Raw genomic sequence first — 15,000 nt, 5'->3', positions numbered from 1 at the left:
TTCCGCACAGTAATGAGCAGGATAATATGTCTATACAGGTATATGCCACCTTAGAATAGATGTAGGCCTAGACCTATTTGACAGTGCATAAACAGCATTGCTTTGACATTAACGACTGGACGGACACACACACACACACACACACACACACAAACACACACACACTCACTCTGCTGTGGGCAGTTCAGAAACCCGTCCACGACCACCAGTGACATCATCGTTAGGCAGATTGTTTTTTTAACAAGATTTATTTACGTGAGAATAGTTTATCAGACTATAAAGATCAGATTACATAGAGCAGTGATTCCCAAAGTGGGGTTCGGGGTCCGGGGACCCCCAGGGTCCTGGAGGCAGTTCCAGGGGGTCCCCAGGGAAATGATGGTTTGGAACCAAATGGACCCTTATGGGTCTGTAACTGTAACTGTGTACAAATGGAACCAAATGGACCCTAACAGGGTTTATTATTGTGAGAATGATGGCTTCCATTTTCGCATTGCAACTTTTCAGGACTATAGAAAGCCTGCAGTTTCTATTAGCTTGGATTCTCCATTGATGTCACTGTTGGGTGGGTTTCTGAACTGCCCACAGCCCTCCTATGTGACACAGACCGAGTAGAAAAAAACGTGTCATTTTATCATGATTATTAGTGAGGACCTATTATATGATAGATAGGTTGAAAAGTGGTCCTTTAATGATTACCGTCATTATGGTAATCAAACAATTAATATCGCACACACCATACCTGTAACTTTTATTATCCCTCTTATTATTCTCAAAAAAAAAAAAAAAAAAAAAAAGATTTTTTTTATTTTTTCAAAATTCTTCCAGGGGCCACAAGGGGGCGCTCCGCGGGCCGCATGTGGCCCGCGGGCCGCCAATTGAATATCCCTGGCTTAAGGTGTATAGGCCTTAAATGGCTACACTGTTCCTCATTCTGTTCATGGGAACCCCCTGGAACACCCCCCCCCCCCTCAAGGTGTGGGGTATGTGGTACCATGTGGTAATGACAGCTGCGGCTAATTCAATTAATACGAAGGGGCGCTCAGTGGAGCACAAATCTCAGCCAGGAGGCATGCCCCCCCCCCCCCCCCCCCCCTGCCTCTCCCTCCCATCGCGGTGTCAGTGTGATGCATGTGATGTTTGTTTTGGCTTTAGTGTGCATCTATGAAAAAGGACGGAGGGGCGAAAGGTTTTGATAAAAATGTGCCGATCGTTAATGCCGTAATCCATCATGTTTAGCTTTTTGCAGACTGGAGACACGGAACAGGGTGGATTTTGTAAGCGACAGTGAGCGTCCCTCGTGTCTGTCCAAATCGAGTCTCGACACACAAATAATAATAGCGCAGGGATCCAAAGGGAGGCGACCAGCAGCATACATATTGCAACATACATCATACATGTGGTTTTCAACCAGCTTGGTCCTTGATGGGGGTTCCAGGTGGTCAGCAGCTGAATGATGGACAGTTGGTAACCAAATGGACCCTTATAGATATTTAACTCTTGAGAGCATAAAATTATACCAAATGGATCCTTATGGGTCCATTTGGTTTCATTGTTACGCTCTCTAGAGTTAAATTAAACAACAAGAGTTAAAGTATAAACATCTACTTTACTTAAGGCCTATTCATAGTCTGGATTTTCGGTGGTGAGGTGACCACCTCTCCGTTGGTGAGCTGACCACCGGAGCTGAAATAACGTTGAGCGGTGGCGAGTAAAAACAGAGAGAAGGGCTGGAGCGGGTGGCGGTGGTTTGCTCTTCACCGCGGCTCGTGACGTCATGTTGTAGTTCGGTGGTCACCTAACCACCGAGAATCCAGACTATGTATGAGCCTTTACTTTACAGCTGGTCTGCGGACCAGCTGCTGCTGGTCGAGCCTACGACACCAGCAAGAGAAGCAGGGGTGACCGTGCCTTTGCGGCTGCGGGCCCCATGGAGGCTCTGGAACGCACTGCCCTTCACCATCAGATCTGCCCAGTCGATCGGTGTTTTTTTAAATCCCTACTCAAAACCCACGTGTTCTCCCTTGCTTTTAATTGCACTGGAGTTCCTTTGTTCATTTTTATCGTTGCTCTTTGTCAATGTGCATGTTATTGTTTTTATTTCTTGCCTTCGACGTATTTGTCCTTGTTCAGCACTTTGGTCGCCCTTTGGCTGTCGGAAATGTGCTATAAATAAAGTTTGATTTTGATTTGATTTGATTTGATTTACAAGAAGTCTACAATTCAATTATCACAATATTCAATAAGACAAAGGTCTGTAGGTCAGTCATCATAAGCTACAATGCTACATGATAACATTCACAAATGTTATAATTGTTGTGTATGTTGCAGTTGTTGTTAAGAGTGAGTACGGATGAGGACCCAAATGCAGGCGACAGCAGGCAGAGCAATACACTTAGAAGGCTTTATTAAATAAACTGAGGTTCTTCCATAAAGAGGGCAAAGGAGGCAGGAAACATCACAGAAAACATACAGGAACTCTGCACACAACAGGGAACTACGAACCAACAAGAACACACAGGACTTAAATACAAACAGGATAACAGGGCACAGGTGGAACCAAAATACAATCAACACTAGGATAGGCTGGGGGACTAAAAGAACACAGGTGGAAACACTGACAAATTACAAGGTAGGTTAGACAAGATAACTAACAGTAACTGGAAGACAGGAAACACTATAAGAACAATAAAATAAAATAAGATACACAAAACTAAGGCAACAACAGAGTAACAGAAAATCAGGAATGCAAGAGCAAATACATTGAAATGACAGAAATACATATTTAAAGTCCAAAATCAAAATAAGGACAGTCAAAGTTCACGGGTCCGAGGAGCGGACAAGCTACAGGTCACCAACACCAACGTGAAGACTGTCCTGCTCTGTGCGGCTCTGAAACATGGAAGACCACCGAGGGCCTAACATTAACAACCAAGCTGTTGTCAACAAATGCCTGCGTTAGGCTATACATCCTCAAGCTATGGTGGCCCATCAAAACCGCAGAAATGAGGAGTTATGGAGGATCACAAAACAGGACAGTATAGCAGCTATTACCGTCAAAACGGGATAGGCCACAAACCCTTAGAAAGGACACCGACAACACCAGGAGACAAACCCTGACGTTCCCGTTCCACTCTCCAAGAACCTAAAGAACAAAATTGGAATGAGCTGGCAGGAAGCAAAAGCGCAGGCCCAGATGGAGAGCTCTGGAGAGCTCTACGCCCCTCGACGGGGTAAAGAGGATTAAGTCAAGTTATAATGATACCGCAGTGTCACACTTCACTTAATTCACTTCGGCCTCCCTCTCTTTCTTGTGCCTTGCGGGTTCCATCTAAGAGCTTGTCTTGTGATGCTGGTATTGGGCTTCCGAAGTGTGTGGCCAAATCCATCCCCACCTTCTTCTCTTAATCTCCTCTTCCGCTGGCGGTATAGATTGCTGATGGCCAGCAGATTCTCAGAATTCTCCTCAGGCCAGCTGTCGATGAAAGTTTGCACCTTCATCGTTGTTGCCTTTGTCGTCCTCCAACGTCTCTGATCCGTACAATAGTACTGGCTTGACGTTTGAGCTGAAGAGTCTGAGCTTTGTCCGCTGGCTGATTTGTTTTTCGAGCTCCAAATGGTCCTGAGTTGGATGAACGCGGCTCTTGCCTTGCCGATTCTGGCTCTGACGTCTGCGTCCGTGGCGCCCTGACTGTCCACGACACTGCCTTGAGTATATGTGAAGGCTTTTACTTCCTCAAGTGCTGTTCCCTCTTCGGTCACCGGATCTCTGTGTGTTGTGTTGACCTTGAGGACTTTTGTCTGTCCTTTATGGATGGTGGTGAGGCCAATTTGTGATGAGGTGTCTGCCAGCACACTCTCGTCTTCTCTTGCATCTGCTTTTGAGTATGTGAGAGCAGAGCGATGTCGTCCGCAAAGTCTAGTCTAGGTCATCGAGCTGTGATCCCGTTTCTCCTGTGTGTTGTCGTGACCTTCATTATCCAATTATGCAGTGTCACACGAAAGCATCAAAAGTAGCAGAGCTTGTATACTGTACAATGGGAAACAAGACATTTCAAGTCATTAAAGCTTGCAACAGAAATTCAGGGAAAAATAAATGACCTTACGGACAGTTTAGAGTAGACATTTCCATTTCCTTTCCATTTTCTCCCCTCCTTTTTATTAAGAATTGCACCGTATTGTGCACTACAGTTATCGTCTGAATCAATATGTGAGCTTTTCTTCTAACAAACGTGTCATGATTCGATAACTGAGCCAATTCTAGACGGTTATCAGCAGCAGCAGCAGCATTTGGCACATTTGGTTCCGTTTGTACACTCTCAGAGTTAAATGAACATTGATTTTACAACATGCATTGGGGGTCCCGGAGAGAGAAATGCCATTAAATGGGGGTCTGTATAGACTATTTAATCCATGTCAAACTGGGGTTGAGAATCACTGCTAGAGCCACTTATGGGGGGTCCCTGGCATATATTTTCAAATGGGGGTCCGCGGGCTAATTAGTGTCCATTTGGGGGTCCTTGACATGAAAAGGGTTTGTGAACGCCCGGTGTTGTATAGGGTGTTGTATAGGGTGTTGTATAGGGTGTTGTATAGGGTGTTGTATAGGGTGTTGTATAGGGTGTTGTATAGGGTGTTGTATAGGGCATCGGCTTGGATGTCTGTGATAATTGGCAGAGTCAGCAGTGCATGCAGGGAGGAGAGACTCTCTGTATCCCTGAGCTGAGACGGAAGACTTTTAAAAGTCTTTGAGATTCCAAAACTTGCACGTCGACTGTGCTATCGTTGTCTTTGAGAACTGTGTGTGTGTGTGTGTGTGTGTGTGTGTGCGTGCGTGCGTGCGTGCGTGCGTGCGTGCGTGCGTGCGTGCGTGCGTGCTCCGCTGTGTGTTAATAAGCATGTGCAACAGTTCTACCTGGTTTGACCGTAATGTAACCTTCTTCTGATCAGTGTTTGGATCTAAAACAGATCCAATTAAATCAAATAATTCCCGTGCGTGTGCGTGTGCGTGTCCAAGACAACAACAAACATTCTCTTATTTCGAGGTCCTCTCACAATGTTGAATTTGGCTCACTACACGCACGCACGCACGCACGCACGCACGCACGCACGCACGCACGCACGCACAGACGCACGAACGCACGCAACACACGCACGCACGCAACACACACGAGGGTCCAGAAGGGACAGTCGTCTAGCAGCCGCGGCCGGGTCCAGGAGGACCAGGCAGTAAAAGGGCCTCATTATATCTCACATCACCACACAGTAAAACCCTGGGTTTTAAGTTGAACGCTGCGTGCGCGTGAACAAATGGAGCCGTGAGGAGGACCCGTGCGAAGGCTCCGTTTGCAGCACGGGGGGAAGAGGGGGTTAAACGAACACTCATTGTTGTTGTTTTTTTTTATATTTTTTTTATCCCACGATTTTGTAACCCATTTTTCACCCCTGTGTCAATCATCTAATGTGACCCTGGGCTCTACACACCCTCCGCCAACCTAGTCCCCATATATGGGGGACAAGGGGAGAGCAACGGACTTGAACTCATGCTTCCTTCATGCCTGAGTGTCCAAGTTGCTCCTTTACACCTGACAGGGGGGAGTTTCCCTGGTTGGACGTATGGAAGGAACACGTTATTCCAACCAGTTCCTTCCCCTCCATCAGGCGCCCCGGCTGGCCAGGGGGAGGGGCAGTTTAGTGACCAGGATTACTGCATGTTTTTTGTGAGGGTGCCTACCCTACGGGACACGGGGAGAACATGCAAACTCCACACAGAAAGGCCCTTTCGCCAACCCCGCCTTCGGGTATGGGCACTGATGACGCGGAGGAGGAAACACGCCCCCAGCACCCACAGCGCCCCGAGCGGGAATCGAACCCAGGACCTTCTAGCTGTGAGGCGGACAGCACTACCAACTGTGCCACCGTGCTCATTGTTGTTTTGCTGCGAAGCTTAACAAAAGCTACTGTACGACGATGCGGACGGCTCCTACTGAAGATCCTACGTCTGCCTGAAGATCCTGTTCATAAGCACGGTATAAAGTCACCCGGGGGCCTGGGCCGTGGCTCAGCGGTCCAGGCACCTCGGCTGGTATTCCAGTCTGGCAGTGTGCCGCAGGTTTGACTCCCGATCCCGACGGCCTTTACTGCATGTCTCCCCCCCCCCCATCTCTCTCCCCATTTCATGTCAGCCTACTGTCTGTCCCTGCATAAAATATATAAAATAAAGGCGAAAGCCACAAGAAAAAACATTTAAAAAATAAAGTCACCCGGGGAGCACTTGGCTAGCTAGAGCGGGGCTCTTTCAGCAGCAGAAGGCGACAGACAATAATGTGTCTAATTTGGATCAAACCTTAGGGAGGGGATATGATGGCACCACCATAAGAAAAACAAGAAGACAAAAACATTTAAAACCGGCAGATGTAGTACCTTTTCCTTCTGTGTGGTTTGCAGGAGGAGACCACACTTATACTGTACTTATACACCTCCATCACCCTCTATAGTCCGGCAACTTAGTAAGAGGTTCAAAGTAAAAGTATTTAACCCATTCTGACCTGAGATCAGATTCATACGAGGTTTCCGCCGGACACACACTGGTCTGATGAACCCATTCTGACCTGAGATCAGATTCATACGAGGTTTCCACTGGAAACACGCTGCTCTGACGAACCCATTCTGACCTGAGATCAGATTCTAAAAAGGTCAGTCGTTCTTCGATTTTCTTCAAAAATAGCAGACCTACAAGCTCGTATCGCGCCACTCGGTGGCGCGATATGAGCTTGTAGATCTGCTATTTTTAAATAGCTAAAGCATAACATGATGCTGACACCAAAATGGGTGCCCGGTCAGAATGGGTTAACTAGGACGACCATCTGGCCGATTCTACTCTATGCAAGCTCCGAGACATGGACACTTTCAAAGAAAGCATTGGAGAAACGGTTGGATGGCACATTTACACCTGCCTTCTAATGAGAGTGTAAAATCTGTCTTGGAAGAGCCACCCATCGACACCTCTAATATACGGCAACCTTCCCTGTGTTTCTTCACTAGGCCGAACCAGAAGAACACAGTGTGCCGGCCACTGCTAATACAGAGCTGATCATGGGGTTATATATCTCTTCCCTTCTTCTCTGGAGTCCTGCCTCAAAGCAGACCGGAGATAGAAAACTGTCGTTTCCCCTGATGTCATTGCTAATAGGGACACGTGCATCAGTAAGCAGGAACTGTGGGGGACGGCAATGGAGGACCGGGGAGTCTGGCGTGGCATTGTGTGAAATTCACGATCTCGACCGCCGTCGAAGAAATGACGATGATAGTGCGCAGCGCATCAGGGAATGATGAAGGCTTAACCGCCGAAACATTGGATACATTCCTGTCTTACCCTGCTGTCCTAATAACCCATTCTGACCGGGCACCCATTTTGGTGTCAGCATCATGTTATGCTTTATCTATTGAAAAATAGCAGATCTACAAGCTCATATCGCGCCACCGAGTGGCGCGATATGAGCTTGTAGGTCTGCTATTTTGGACCAAGGACTTTGGTGTGCGTATAGAGCCTCTTTGTACACACTATAATAGAAAACAAAACATCATCAAACGTGAAGAGATCCCATTTCCAATGTGCCATCTGGAGGACAGCTCTTCATGATCCCACTGATGTCGGGTTGGGAGAGGAATAATATGAGGAAAAGGGAAATTGTCACATCACCATTTAGCAGACAACCTGCACCATACTGTATGTCCTGAAGACAGTGTGTTGTTGTTGTGCATGTACAGCAGAAAAATGTTGAACTGTATAGCATATACTAAAAGCCAGTGAAACTGACATTTGGTTCTCTTATATGCATTGTATGCATCTGCTGAATGACAATACAATTTACAATTTACAATTTACAATTTACAATTTAGGCATTTAGCAGACGCTCTTAATCCAGAGCGACTTACATTTAAGCAAGAACAAAAGCATGGGAATACATCACATAAAAGCATTTATCATGAAACATGCGTAAGCTAAGAAGGTAACAGTGGAATATCTATATGATGAAACTATACATACACTATACACAATAAAGTTATCTATCTATCTATCTATCTATCTAAACACTGTGCATCAGCCAGCCTGGCTCGCACAATGTTTTGCAAATCCCAAAGGGAGATCTGTCTGCAAACAGTGAGAAAACAAAGCAACTCCAAGTCATTTTGACGAGGAAGAAGTTGATATCTATAACCGTCATGCAAGTTGGACTACGAGTTGCACATTCATTACCTAATTATGGAAAACGCTTTTGCAACATTTTTGAGTGGTGCAACCACTCCAAGGAACAGCAATGTCCGTGTTCACTATGTACCTATATGTGGCCATGAGCACCTGCAGTATATGTCTACCAGTACCAGTAGGGGCGCTGTTGTGCCAGAAATAGAGAGATACCCCTTTTCCACCGGTTGGTTCCCGATGGGAACCGGTTCAGTTCTTTTTGGTTCTTAGTCCATGAGCCAGAGCTCCAAAATTGGTGGGCAAACTAGACCTATATTAAATTGTTTATAGGATCAATACAAGTAAATTAATACATGATAACACTTCCACAGTAGTAGCTTTATCATATTTTTGATTATTTTGCATATTTTCCTACATAATGCCTCATTTGCATATTTAAAAATGTAAAATTTGTAATACAATAAATCATTGTCTTCGTGTAAGTACTCAATTGGGGAAGTTTAATGGCGATAACAATCTAATATAGGTATGGTTTTGCCCACTCAATTCATAATTAATGTTTCAATTTTGGAGCTCTGGCTCATGGACTAAGAACCAAAAAGAACTGAACCGGTTCCCACTGGGAACCAACCGGTGGAAAAGGGGCCAGAGAGAGATAGTATTACTAGTGCTGCACTGTTGCCTGCTAATGAGAGAGAGAGTGAGAGAGAGAGAGAGAGAGAGAGAGAGAGAGAGAGAGAGAGAGAGAGAGAGAGAGAGAGAGAGAGGAGAGGAGTTGCACCACTCAGTTCACACGGGTGTGATTTTTATATTCCATACACTATGCCCATGGATTTCAATATACGTATATGTACAATATTGTATATGGTCACATAGAACCCCCTATAACAAAAATGTACCCAGTGCTGACAGCCGGTCCGCATGTTGTTTCAGGAATGTATACGAATATACGGCAGACAATATTTTAGGCCAATAAAAAAACGATACCAAATGTCCCACTTTGAACAGAAAAGGCCTGTTGGAGGAACCTGCCACACTATAGCATTTATAAGTTCACTCTCTTTTGTGACTGACCAAGATATATAATAATATGGCCACTATGCACACACATTTCTGACCCCCGTTTTGACCAAAAGTCTTTGTTAATTAAAAGGTTTGTTTTCTTTATACCACAATGTTTGTTAATGATGTATAATGCTCATGCTACTGCATATATCTAAACATAATTGCTATATAGGTTCATTGTTTCCCTCGTAATACGTATCCTACTAGTTTCATATTATGTACAGGTGGTTATTTCAAATGGTAAATGGCGCATTCATAAATCATATGGCGCCTTTATCCAAGGCGCTCTACATTGATTGTGCATCAATTCACCCATTCAGATACACATTTTCTGACCGGGCACCCATTTTGGTGTTAACATCATGTCGTGCTTTAGCTATTGAAAAATAGCAGATCTACAAGCTCATATCGCGCCACCGAGTGGCGCGATACGAGCTTGTAGGTCTGCTATTTTTTGAAAAATCGAAGAACGACTGACATTTTTAGAATCTGATCTCAGGTCAGAATGGGTTCATCAGACCAGTGTGTGTCCGGCGGAAACCTCGTATGAATCTGATCTCAGGTCAGAATGGGTTAATACACTGATGGCAGCGGAAACCATGCAAGGCACTAGTCAGCAGCAGCACACCAGGAGCAATTTGGGGTTCAGTGTCTTGCTCAAGGACACTTCGACACTTCTAACTCTGGGGGAGCCCGGGTTCGAACTGGCAACCCTGAGCCACCGCCGCCGATATATATATATTAGAGCTGGGACTTGATTAAAAAAATTAATCTAATTAATCAGAGGCTTTGCCATTAATTAATCTAGATTAATCGCATTTTAATCGCATATCAATATTCAACCCGAGAACAGCGAGAAACCTTTTTTTTTATGTTTTTTGGTATCCCAGTGAATCAATGAATAGTGACTACAGGATACCACTCATTTTCAACATTTTACTGTCATTAATATACCTGTTGTGGAAATAATAATAAAAGTCACCCCATTCTGTGTTGCCTAGAACTGGAGGTCTGAAAAAAGTGACATCTCAGTGTCTCAGTGACATCACAAAGCTGTACTTACTTCATATTGTTACTGTTTTTTGTCAGACCTCCAGTTCTAGGCAACACAAAATGGGGTGACTTTTTATTATTTCCAGTTTTCAGTACTATAGAAAAGCGCCCAGTGAGAAACGTTCCGCGGTGAAAAAAAGGTGCGATTAATTTATCTGTAGTTAATCGCGATACATTTTTCTGTAGTTAATTAATCTAAATTAATCGCAATTAGTCCCGGCCCTAATATATATTGTTGATAGTATATATTGTTGAGATTCTGACGGTTTGGTTTACCTGGGATCCTATGGTTATTTGAGGCGCTACTACACTATACACTGTCTCTGTGCATTCTATGCTTTTATGTTTACCCTGCTTATTGTACAGTCACTCTGGATAAGAGCGTCCGCTAAAGGCCTAGAGATTTGAATAGTAAATTGTGATAATGATATCTCGTCTAAAATAGCAAAAGTATAGCAGATCCACGAGCTCAAAACGCGGCGCGGTCTGCTATACTTTTGATGCTCAAAAAGGGCCCTGCAAAGTTCGTTTTCAACGAGACCTGCGTTTTGTGCTCGGAGAAGAAGCCAGCGTGGTCCCGTGGATTTGTTCACGCGCGTGCTCGTTACGTGCACACGCCCCCCCCCCCCCCCGCGCCCCCCCCGACTCACCAGACCTGGAACGACCAACCAGGCAACAACGCCTGCGTTCCTCGCTTCACGTTCAATCCAAACAGCAAACAGCTAAGCAGAATCCAGGTCTGCTTCAGAGTCGCGCGGTTGCTCTCATTGAAAATTAACTATAGGCGTGTTTTGTCGCTCCTCGTTTGCAAGGCCCTTTAGTGTGACGCCGTAGTATGATCAAGTAAGGCGTTGATTTACGGGGGGGGGGGGGGGGGGGGGAAACCCCACAAAAACATTAAAATATGGAGGTACTGATATGTTTCTGCCCAACAAGAGAGTGCGAGGGGGGGAGGGGGGGGGGGGGGGGGGGGGGAGAGGTGAGGTGGAAAGGCTCCATGTGTGACGTACGGACGCCTTGGGTGGGCTTTTCATATATAGCAGATGGGCCTTAAGCACCACTATAGCCTGGGAGACATGCATTGCGGCGTCTATTCACTTATTTCTCTTATCGTTAATTTCTTCACGGCAGACTCTCACTCTGCTCCGCGGCGTCGGGAACCAGCAGGCGGCCTGGGTTGCAGATCCATTATACCGTCGCTGTTGTTGGATGGAAACCGGGTATACGTATGTGTGCATGTCCTGAATGCCAAGACAGAATATGATTTACCCACGACACTATGGCACATCATTTATGAGTCCGACTAGTACAAGTGTTTCTCAAATCATGTTATATTTGTAAGGACCCCCCCTTAACCCATTTAGGCCTGACGTCGAAAAACCTCATGTTTCTATAACATGTGGTTCTCAATATGTAATAGGCCGCCGACCCCCATCTGAAAATATGTTGTTCCACCACAAGCCAGCATGGCTGCTTATGTTTGAAACTTTTACTTGCCAATGGATGTAGTTATTATTTAGTCTCAAGATCTTGTAAATACTGTGATTTAAATTGGTTCAATATTTATAAAGCCCACAAAAACGTTTATTTAAAAGTTTTATTGCAACTGAATGGCTCGAAAATGGAAATTAAGAGTTTACATAGTATGTGGTGCATGCATAAACTTTCCTTAATGATTATATCTGTTTCAGTATTAATTTATGATATATCTTCTCTATTATTAAGTCCCCAGCCAAAAACGTTGAGAACCCTTGCTGTACTGTACTGTACTGTACTGTACTGTACTGTACTGTACTGTACTGTACTGTACTGTACTGTACTGTACTGTACTGTACTGTACTGTACTGTACTGTACTGTACTGTACTGTACAAGCCCTCTGCCCTTGGCCTGTGTGTCTGTCTGTGTGTTAGGCTGTGCAACAGTGATGAACTTTGTGGTGAACAAACGCTATAACGCTATTTTCGTGCTCAGACACAGCCACACACATTTCCTTGCTCGGGCACATGAGGGACAGACCCAGCCACACACATATAGCGGTTGCACCACTCAACAATTCCAAAAAGAGACGATCTATACAAGCTCACAACAACGTGCCATAGATGGGCTGTATTTGTGCTTGTGTGCAACTGTATAGTTTGACGTTTGCAGTATAGGGCAATAATTACAGAGACATAAGCTGAAATATAGACTTATTCGTGACACGAGTGAGAGGTATTTAAGATGGTATGGTGAGGCTATATAACGGCTTGGAAACGATATGGCACTGACAGAAAGACAGGAGACAGAATTAACCCATTCTGAACGGGCACCCATTTTGGTGTCAGCATCATGTTATGCTTTAGCTATTGAAAAATAGCAGATCTACAAGCTCATATCGCGCCACCGAGTGGCGCGATATGAGCTTGTAGGTCTGCTATTTTTGAAAAATCAAAGAACGACTGAATTTTTTTTAGAATCTGATCTCAGGTCAGAATGGGTTCATCAGACCAGTGTGTGTCCGGCGGAAACCTCGTATGAATCTGATCTCAGGTCAGAATGGGTTAAGGATGCTACACCGCTCTCACCAGGAGTGACACGGACTGACAGGATCAGAAACGACTACATTAGAGGATCAGCCAGCCTAGGTTAGGATAGAAGGTTTAAATTGGGGGATAAAACAAGAGAGGTGAGGTTGAGATGGTTTGCACATGTGATGTGCAGAGGATGGACGGGCAGGCAGGCAGGCAGGACGGACGGACAGACAGACAGACAGACAGACATGGTTTGGACAGAGGGTACATTGGGAGAAGGATGCTGAAGCTGGAGAAGAGGAAGGCTATAAAGAGGAGGTTTATGGATGCAAAGGAGCTATATATGAGTCACAGAGGAAGATATGCAGAGAACACAGCCCTGATGGAAACAGAATGATGATCTGCCGTGTCGACCCCGATGGGAATTATATAGACGGAAAGAGAAAAGAAGAAGAAGTTTAGCAAATTGAGAAAGCTTCCTGCCCCAGAGACAGAGACGACGACAGCATGATGAGACCGGCGGGCGCCCGCACGTCGTCGGCGCCTTCGGAGAGGCCCCTGGTTTCTTTCCCCACGGGGGAGGCTTTAACCCATTCTGACCTGAGATCAGATTCATACCAGGTTTCCGCCGGACACACACTGGTCTGATGAACCCATTCTGACCTGAGATCAGATTCTAAAAATGTCAGTCGCTCTTCGATTTTTCAAAAATAGCAGACCTACAAGCTCGTATCGCGCCACTCGGTGGCGCGATATGAGCTTGTAGATCTGCTATTTTTCAATAGATAAAGCATAACATGATGCTGACACCAAAATGGGTGCCCGGTCAAAAGGCTTTAAACTCTGAAACGAGACCTGTTGACGCTCAGACGGCGGACGGTGTGACTGTGTCGGTGTTAAAATTCAAAACGACGGCTTCTTATATAGGATGCGATTATGCGGAGCTGCACTCGGGGGGTCATGGGACTTTATTCCGTGCATAAAGAGACCCTGTCGACTTTCAGTTCACAAGACTTTTACCAAAACACCCCCCCAAAAAAAGTGTTTATATGTTTATGTATGAGTAAGTTATGTATCTGGCTGCAGGGCCGTTGTACAGAGAGAGAGAGAGAGAGAGAGAGAGAGAGAGAGAGAGAGAGAGAGAGAGAGAGAGAGAGAGAGAGATAGATAGCAGCATTTTAATAGAATTACCCAAACACCATGCTGATGCTGCCCTCGGGTGAGTGGAAAGAGGGTGTGTGTTCATTGTGCGCGCGTGCGTGCGCCCTGGTGTGTGTGCGTCCGTGTGCGTGTGTGTGACAGCTCAGTGGTGCATGGTGTCCCCCCCTGGCTGGATGATTAATGGAACGCTTAGACACACATGCACTCTCTCTCTCTCTCTCTCTCTGCCTGTTTGTCTCACACACACGCACGCACACACGCGCACACGTGACACGTGCAGCCGTGCATACAGTCAAGCACACACACTCACACGCGCGCGCGCGCACACACACACACACACACACACACACACACACACACACACACACACACACACACACACACACACACACACACACACACACACACACACACACACACACACACACACACACTTAATGGCTGTTTGGGTGTTAGAAATCAGACTATGCTCTGAAAACTTGAACACACCTATTCATCAGACTCTGTGTGCGCGTGTGTGTCTGTGTGTGTGACGTGCGTGAGTACGGAGGCGGGCATGGGGTGTCTTCATTTACATAAGTAAACACGTGTTTCGATTAGTAGAGATTTAAGGTTTTTAAACGTCGGTGAGGTGACACCTTTTAATCAGACAGTGGCGTTGCAATCTGGTCAATGTCTTGCACCATGGCGTTGTTGTGCACGCATGATGCTGGTGGTGGCGCTGTTTGGTCCCAAAGCAGCAGGGTTTCGCAAAGCTAAACGGTGAATGGTGCATTCATATAGCGCCTTTATATCCATGGCGCTTTGCAGGAATACTGGACAACTCACCCCGGTGCTTGCCCGTTTTTCCTCCCGGATATGTTCCCCAGTGAGGGGGATAACTTTGTAATATGCCATTGGCTGTTTGTATTCTTTTTGGAAAAATATAAAAAGATACTCCTGTGGAAAGGCTATATTATTTTACTTATATTGACCCTATATAAACAATGTATTATTTAGTA

This window comes from Protomyctophum parallelum (genome assembly GCF_964188405.1).
Source record: "Protomyctophum parallelum genome assembly, chromosome: 20".
NCBI classification, from domain to species: domain Eukaryota; kingdom Metazoa; phylum Chordata; class Actinopteri; order Myctophiformes; family Myctophidae; genus Protomyctophum; species Protomyctophum parallelum.
Note: the sequence above shows the minus strand (reverse complement) of the source record.